This window comes from Nannospalax galili, unplaced genomic scaffold, assembly GCF_000622305.1.
Source record: "Nannospalax galili isolate Female #2095 unplaced genomic scaffold, S.galili_v1.0 scaffold206, whole genome shotgun sequence".
NCBI classification, from domain to species: Eukaryota; Metazoa; Chordata; class Mammalia; order Rodentia; family Spalacidae; genus Nannospalax; species Nannospalax galili.
Genome location: NW_008358101.1, coordinates 127,318 through 133,317, shown reverse-complemented (window position 1 = coordinate 133,317; position 6,000 = coordinate 127,318). Strand labels below are relative to the sequence as shown.

Here is a 6,000-nt window from a genome sequence, read left to right as displayed (position 1 = left end):
CAGCAGCTTTTAACTCTTTCATCTCTGAGAGTTTAAAGGGACAATGTTGCCCTGTGAAAATAGAGAGCTGCAGGGCAGGGAAAGCCACACCCTGCTGGGAATGTTTACTTTTAACTGATAGGTCTTGAAGACCCACAAGCAGCTCTTGTTTTTGTCGTTCTAGGGCTAGCTGTTCTTTTAACAAAGCCACTTCATTTCTTAATTGGGTAACAAGGGGAGAAGTGGGGAATGCCTCGAGGGCAGGTAAAACTGTTGGGAGAAGGTAAGGAGGAGGCAGAGAGTGCGCCTCCGAAGGAGCCATAGGCACAGTGCCAGACTGAGGTGTCGTGACATCAGTGCTGGATTTAGAGTTAGGCTCTGATTTAACATGTTTAGGATTTGAAATCTTAGAACATGTCTCTGGTGATGTTTCCTCTTCCTTGTCACTGTCAAGAGAGATAAGGTCTATCTCCTTAGGGGAAGTTACTTTATCCCCGGGAGGCTCCGAAGGGGGGCCTTGTAGGAGGCCTGAAGTTTGCTTTAAGGCAGCCTCAGTAGAGGTTTCATTTGAATCTATTAGTTCCCTGATTAGGTTCCAGTAGGAAAAGGCTGTAACAGGAATTTTCTCGGGTCCAAAGACCTTATAGTAATCCTCTAAAGCATTTTTTACTCTTTTCCATCCTTTAATATCTATTATTCCTTCTTGGGGGAACCAAGGACAGGTTTCCTTAATAAATTCAAAGAACTGAAATAAATCCTCTATTTTAACCTTTACTCCTCCCATCCGTAAGGCATCCTGCAATTGCCGAACATAAATTTCGTGCCTGCTTAATTTTTGTCCCATAATCAGATGCCGATACTTACTTCTGGTTGTAGCTGAGGCAGGTTCCCGCGGCGTGTCCAGAGTGAAGAATTGTTGTGGAACGTGTTCCTTGGGGGCCATCTTCTTCCCACACTGGATCCTCCGTATAGAGCCCTCACGCTGGGCGCCAGATGTCCCGACCCGCGAGACAGTCGTGGGTATCTGGAGGGAGGAGAGGGGATGGAAAGGGACAAGTGATGCGAAGAATGGAGACAAGACAGGCTTTCTGATCAAGTCTCATTTATTGAACATCTACACAAAGTTTTTATAGTGAGGAGAGGGGGAAGTTGGCAGGGACAAATCCATTGAAGTAGAGCAATTCAATTAACAGAACGATTATTACAATAACACCACACCAATTGATCACAGAATAAATTCCATAGTAACACCACAATTCTATATAGCAAGTTATAAATCAATTAAGAGGTTACACTTGTATGATTACAGAGTAATACCAAAGTTTCTTAGCAATTACATGAGAAAATGAGGGAGTCTCTCAAATGTTAAGTGCCCAGGTTAGAACAACATGTTTGTGAGAGGCTTTCAAGTATAGTCATCTGGTTAATCTCAAACCAGGCCAGCCTTAATGTCTGAAAAACAGCTTTGCCAGGAATCAGGTCTTGCTATTTCCTGGGGTAGGGGCCTACGGCTCCTAACAGTTTTCATCTCCTTTTCCAGGTCCAACAATCTTTCCTCTAATTCTCTTTTCTTTCTCATACTTTTTAGCTGCTTCCTGTTGGCTCCGTTCAGCTTTGAGTGTTACTTCCCCAATACTTTTCTGTAGAAAACTTGCATTTTCATTGGCCTTTGTAAGTTTTAGCCTTAATTCTTCCACAGATCTCTCCTTCAGAAGTAACTTGTCATTCGTTTTTGTCAGCTGGGAAGAATTATCTCCTGACATCTTCATTATTTCTGCAAAGTCGTTTTCTAATTTTTCCTTTGCCTTTATCAACTGCTCTTTTCTTTCATCTTCATTCTAAATTTTGCCTCCATATCTGTTAAATTTTCTCTCAATTTCTCGAGTTCAGAAGACAATGTGTTAAACTCTTATTCTTTTTGGTATAATTTATTTACAGTATCTTGCATAGTTCTCTGAACGGAGACAGCCTCCTCTGAAGTACCAGCAAACTTGTCTTTCAAGTTCTGAAGTTCTTTTTCCAAAGCCTCTTTCACTTGACTGACTTCACTCAAATTCTCCTGAAGGTTAGTGAGCTTTACCTCTTTTCCCTGGAGCTCTTTGGCAATGCTGTTAGCTTTGCTACTTTCAGCATCCTTTTCAATCTGTAAATTTTTTTTATCTGTTTCTCAGCTGCCTCAAGCTGCTGTCTAAGTGTCTCGATTTCCAATTTACCTTTGGAACTAGCTTTCCGAAGTGCATCAAGATCCACAACCTTTTTTTCGACAGCCTTGAGCTGTGATGTAAAATTACCAATGACCTTGGTTTGTTCATTGCACTTGGCTTGCAGAACCTGCAGTTTGTTCAATGTGTCTTCCATTTCTACTAGATGCTGATCTTCTGCTTTGTCCAGTCTTGACTTGATGTCCTCCAGGCTGTTCTTTTCTTTAATGACTTTCATCAGTTTAGCCCTTAGGCCTCCTATCTCTTTAGCATGAGCAAACCATGCAGAGTCCTGTTTATTCTGCAAACTTTCTATTTCACACTGGTAATCTAGTCTCAGTTTCTCTATCTGTGCCTTTAACTCAGCAAATTCAGTGGAGTCTGTTCCAATCCCTTTATTAAAGGACACCTTCACTCCTCCACGGCCTGCTGGTGGGATACAATGGCAGTCTCTAGTTTGGACCTCCACAGAGCTATGATATCAGAATTTTCCTTGTTGGCATGGTCAAGCTTGCTTCTCAAGGACTCATTCTCTTTGGGGAGCTTCTCAGTGGCCGTTTGCAGACTTATTATCTCTTTCTGAAACGTCTCTTCCTGAGCTCCAAAATGTTCCTTCAGAGAAATTACTTCTCTCTAGTGGTCAATACGGGTGGCTTCTAACTTTTCTTGCAAAGAGCTTATTTCTTGCAAAAGGGAAGGGACATATCCATATCCCCAGCAGGTTTACAGGACTCTAGCCTTCTTCAGAGCTCAGCTACTTCCTGTACTCTCAGTGCTAATCTTTCTCTAGTTCCATAATTCGGAACTTTTCTGACACTATAGTTTTCTGTCTCCCTCTGGAGTTTGTCAGCTTTGGTCTTTTCAAAGAGCAGGCTCTGTTCAAGTTCCTTAATGCCAGCATGCTCCAGTTTGGTCTGCATCTCAAGAGCTCCTTTGGTAATTGATTCTTCTTCAACTTGGAACTGAAGGTCCTCAACCTTCCTTTTCTTTCCTTTTAGTTGATTGAGGAGCTCCACCTTTTTTCTGTCAGCAGCTTCCACCATTGTTCACAGATGGTCCATCTTGGCCTCTAATTCCAGGACATGATGGTCATGCCCATCTCAGGCCAAGGCTAGCTCTTGCTTTATCTCCCCCACTGTGGGTGGTGGTCTTGGCCACCTTGGCCCACTCCAGGTCCCGCTCAGCCAGCAGCTGCTCAATGTGATGTTCCTTCTCTTTCAGAGCCTCCTGGAGGGCAGTGGTGCCCGAGAGCTTGCAGGCATAGTGGGAAAATGTTTCAGTCAATAGTCCTGTTCCCCTGGGCTTTCTGCTCACAGAGGAGGCCACAGAGCTCATGAAGCTGAAAGAAGAGGCTGATAGGCTGTGCTTCAGGCTGACAGGGATTGTGCCCATAACTCGTCTCACTGTAGCAGCTTTGGCTTTGGCTGGTGTAGTGGAAGGGAAGCCAGTCTTGGTCACTCTGTGGACAGGAGCAAACAAGCCATATTTGGGTTGACATTGAAGATTTCTTGTTCCAGCAATGGCATCATCACTCTTCCCCAGAGGTTCGTCTAATTTTTCTTTCTCTCTACCCCCTTTTTCCCTCCCTTCTCTGTCATTCCCTCCCTTGTGTCAGGTCCCTCCATTATTTAATTCCCATATCACTGAGTGTTCTCAAGTCTTTGTTTCATTTGCCTATCTTAAACTTGTCACTCTTTAAAGAAGAGTTTCCTAGTTTTTATTTGAAAGTCAGTGTGTTTTGCTAGTATGGGTTTTCACTGTTAATGAAAAGGAGTTTCCATAACTATCCTGGCCCTGTTAGTTGGTGTTGAGCTAAAGGAACTGAAAGACTAACATCTGTCCTCTAGTTCCACTGTCACTGTTGCTCTGTTGATTTCTTTCTTGTTGTGTGGGCTCCAATTTCTATACCCTTGAAGAGAAAGTGGGGCGGGGGAGAAAATATGAATGATTTTTGGCTCTCTGGATAGACATACAACATTGCATTTAACTTATAAGTGGAGAAATATTAAGTCTTCTCTTAGAGAATTCCTTCACTGTTCAAAGGAACTTTATATATTGTAGATACTCCTCAGATACTGTGGTAAAATTCAGCTTTTGGGAAGTTTACTGCTTTCAGTTATTTTTTTTCACTCAAACTGTTGATTTTGCTGAGTTAGAAGAACAATTTACTAATACTGCCACTTTTCTGAAAGTCAATATATAAAACAAATTAGAAGATTTTATATGAAAAGTTTCAAGGAAGAGCTTTGCTAATTGATAATGAGCTCTATTCACATATATAATTGATAATAATGATTTTATTAATATCATTATTGGATTGAGAAGACTACACAAATATTAGTGTCTTAAATGACTAATTTGTTGTGTATTTGAGATTTTTTTGAATTATTTTATTTCCCTTTGAAGTCTCTTATTCTCTGCACATTGACCAATTGTGAGTCTCTGTGTTAATCACCTGTTGCAAAAGGTTCTCCAATAAGAATTCAGAGATACACTCATCTATGAGTATAACAATGTCATTAGGAGGTAATTTATTACTATATCTATTTAGCCTAATGATAGTACTAGGTTCTCCCCTATAGCCTGTGACTTGTCTAGCTCATGGTCTCTTGGCCTTGACAAAAGCATCAGTATGGATTCCATCTTGTGACTCTCTTATATCCAATTAGAAGATCGTTGGTTATGCCTGTAACCTTCATGCCATTATTCTACAAGTGAGGATATTTTGACAAATTAGTTGGAACTGTAGCTCAGAGGGTTCACAGCTGTGTCAGTATGATTAACTTTCTCTGTCAGAAACATGCATGGCACTTTCGAGTACTATGAAAATTAACCATCAGAGATGTAGCTTCAAGGTCAGTAACTTTGATTTCTCCTTGTTTGTTTTGTGACTCAGGTATTTAGCATCTTTAGCATATGGTCTCCTTGTCAATTTCTGGTGGGTAACCAAATGCAGTGGCAATAGCCAGTATTGTTTGAGGGTCTATAGGACCACTATGGTCAACAACTCCAAAAGAAAGAGTCCATTCCTGACATTAGAGTAAAATTTCAGAATTCCACTATTTCATTTGTTTGTTTTGTTTGTTCTTGAGACAAGATCTCCCTTTAGCACCAGCTGGACTGGAACTAACTATATAGACCAGCTGGCCTCGACCTCATAGCAATCCACCTAGCTCTGCCACCTGAGTGCTAGGACTAAATGTATATGCCATCAAGCCTGGCACCTTTATTTCTAAAGTGTGAAATATATTTAATCCCAATATTAAATAATCATTTTTCATATTAACAGAATTAAATGTTTTCCCCATTTTCCCTAATTTTTGTCTGCCAGTAAAATGTCTACCATTCAAGACATACTTTTAATACTACTTTCAGCAATAAGACTTTCTTACTCCCAATTCACTTATTCCCCAGAGAATTGGTTGCACTGTTACTATTCCTTTACTCAAATGTTTGAATTCATGTTTTAAAATATTGATGCCTGTATCCACAGTGCACACTCCAGAGTATATCATTAAGTATTCAATAGAAGTTTAGTAAATAAATTGATGAATAATGGATGAGTTTTCTAATCTTGAGTTCTTTGCATGACCCTTCACAGCATAACTTTAACTGAATTTGGAGTGCTAAAGGGAGAACTCTGGAAATGGTGAATGCACCTGAGGACTACAGCTTCCAGAGTTGCTACATTTCTCTAGGATTCTTTAAATATTTCTCTAAATATCTGAAACTGATCTTGACAATATTTTGGAATTACTCCATTAAATAAGTGAACTAATAAAATTAAGTAAAATATAATGATTAGTTTCCATTTTCCTTC

At 40.3% G+C, this 6,000-nt stretch overlaps 1 pseudogene; it reads right to left on the bottom strand.

Annotated features, from left to right (window-relative positions):
• LOC103752505 overlaps positions 1–6,000 on the bottom strand; it is a 113,478-nt pseudogene that overhangs the window by 4,719 nt on the left and 102,759 nt on the right.